Source organism: Gossypium arboreum, chromosome 3, assembly GCF_025698485.1.
Source record: "Gossypium arboreum isolate Shixiya-1 chromosome 3, ASM2569848v2, whole genome shotgun sequence".
NCBI lineage: Eukaryota > Viridiplantae > Streptophyta > Magnoliopsida > Malvales > Malvaceae > Gossypium > Gossypium arboreum.
This window is the reverse complement of record NC_069072.1, coordinates 99,417,349-99,420,276: the sequence shown is the minus strand read 5'-3', so window position 1 is coordinate 99,420,276 and position 2,928 is coordinate 99,417,349.

Sequence of the window (2,928 nt, the reverse complement as noted above, 5' to 3'; positions counted from 1 at the left end):
GTTTAAATTCAACACCAACTCTTGCCACCGTTAGCAAAATAAATGCTCTTTGATTGCCATGAGTTTTAAACCACGGACCTCCTTGCCAACTCTATGATGCCACCTTGCCACTTCACCATAGGCCCTTTTGTGTCATATTTTATCCCCAATTAATTATAAGGTCTAAAGGCCAAAGTCCGTGTTCCTTAAAAACCGAGAATAAATTGCAAGAGCCAAGGCTTGAACCCAGCTCCCATACAACCTTAATGATGTCACAACCACTAGACTACAAGCTTCCTTGTGTCATATATTTGACACAATAATTTAAAAGGCCATCATTCAACCAGGTTTTATTCACTTAATACCAAAATTTTTGCTAAAGCCCAAGTTTGAACCCAAGATTTCTCCAACACTTTTGAGCCATTAACCACCAAAGCGTACATTTAATTGTGTTATTTCATTGCACAATTAAATACCTATATACAACCTCCTTACGGACCCACACTCAAGGCTCAATACTTCTAGGCCCAAATTCGGGGTGTTACAAAAATAATCTCGCAGTTTGAAAACAAAGAAGTGTTGTGGTTGAGTGGTAGGAAGCTTCTTAGCTATCTTTGAGGTCCTTAGTTCAAAGCCTTATTTGTACATATTTTTTATTTCATTTTTTCACATTTTTAGCATGTGCTTGCTAGCCTTGTCGTCCACCTATGTTGCCATATAGGGAGGATTCCTTTTCTCCATTAGCAAGTCAAACTTGCCTTTTTAAGAGAAACATATCCCCCTTATTGCTCCTATGTTCCCTCATCTTTCTCATACCTCATCATTAGAGCTGAAGGGTCCCATTTTGTGAACAAATGGTTCAAATGGTTACTCAACAAACATGGAGTGAAGCACAAAGTTGCCCCAACTTACCATCCGTAAACGAATGGGCAAGCTGAACTGGCAAACAAAGAGATCAAAGGCATAATCAAGAAGCCAATTTTCCATAATCGACGAGATTGGTCCAAAAGACTAGATGATGTTTTATGGGCCTACAAGACAACATACAAGACACTTTTAGTGATGTCACCCTATAGATTGGTCTTTGGGAAAGCTTATCATCTGCCCTTGGAGTTAGAGCATAATGCTTACTGTGCTCTCTAACAACTCAACTTGGATCTTAAGCTTGATAAAGAGAAACAAATGGTCCAACTCAACCAGTTAGAAGAATTCTGAATGTTCTCATATGAGAATGCCAAATTACTCAATGAAAGACTTAAGAGATGGCATGATGAGCACATTCGAGTTCGAGAATTTGAGGCAGGTCAGCAAGTCTTGTTATTCAATTTTAGATTAAGGTTCTTTCCAGGTAAGTTAAAATCACATTAGTCCAATCTATTTACAATTCACCAAGTTTATCCATACGGAGTTACGAACTTCAAAGTAAAGGAGGTAATTTTCGAGTTAATGCTCAGCGCTTTAAAACATTACGGGGGGATAAAATTGAACGGGATCAAATCTCATTCATTTTATCAAATATTTAATTTTTCTTGTTTTCCTTTTTAAATAAAAGATTTAGGGTATATTTTCGGAGTAGTATGTTTAAATAAATTCTACCTAGGAGATTGGAACTTAAGCGGGACAACTTGTGACCCTTCCAATCTTTCCTGGGAATTGATTTTAACATAATCTTCTGAGAAATTATTTCCTAAATGGCAAAATAAGTTTTTAGTCTTTCAAATAAAAGGGTCAATTTTGATCCATGTTTTAATTGCAACTCAATTTTCAAATTTTCTTTAAGTTTACATACTTGATTGAACTATTTTCAAATGTTGGTTCCTCTTTTCTAAATATTAAAAATTATATGTCTCTTTTGTAAATATTTTCAAAATGCATATAGAATAAAAGTTTTAATTTAATTTAATAAATAAGATGATAATAACTAGTATATAATTATATTTATTATAATATATATTAATTATTATCAATTTTTCATAAAATTAGGATTAGTTTAAATTTGATCATTTTTATTTAATATGTTTTTATTTTAATAAATTAATACAAAAAATAATTTAATCTGAATTATATTAAATATTAATTGTTGTTAACTCTATGTAGAATTAGAACATAGAATATTTTAATTATTAATTTGTTCTAAGAATGCTAATTAAACTCCTACTCCCTTCACTATAAATTTCACTCACCTTTTCCTTTTTCTTTCACTCATCCTTCCATCAATCCTAGCATCCAAAACCCACCAAGTACGGAATCACCTTGTGTCGAGCTCCCTAGCTGGAACACCGCCTAGCTCTACATGTCACCCTCACACTTGGCAGCAGCCCCATTATGCCAAAGATCCCACTCACTCACCCAACAACCCATGCACACACCGAAAGCAGCCCACACACGCAACTAGTAGCTCATGCCGCTACTTCTGCTCACACTAGACTTGTTCTCATGCACCCACTCACGCGGGCCAACACACCAGCCCTATTGCTCACCTAACAGTGCTACCTGAGCCCGCACATTTGCTCACACCGTGCCTTGCTACTCACACCAACACCTTTGCCTATCGCACCACACCATCAAGACACCCTACAACCATCCCTAAACTGACCTTTTTTGCTTTATATTTATTTTCTTTGAATCCTCAACTTCTATAAAAAGGTGGTAAGATAAATTTTCTCCTAAATTTTAATTTTATTTAATTATTTAAATTTTCAATTTATTGAATTATTAATATTTTATACTAATTAAATTTTTGAAAAAAATTATTTCCATCTTTTGTTCAGTTAATCATGCCTCATAAAAGAACTCGTGCCTCTACCCAAATTGACGAATCACAAAACAAATTCTCTTGTGAAGAAGCCAAAATAAGATACTGGCGTTTTCAAGAATCAACAGATGCACCTAAAAGGGCTTTACTGAAAGAAAACAACTATATTGATTTCATGGTGCGCATTTGACAAG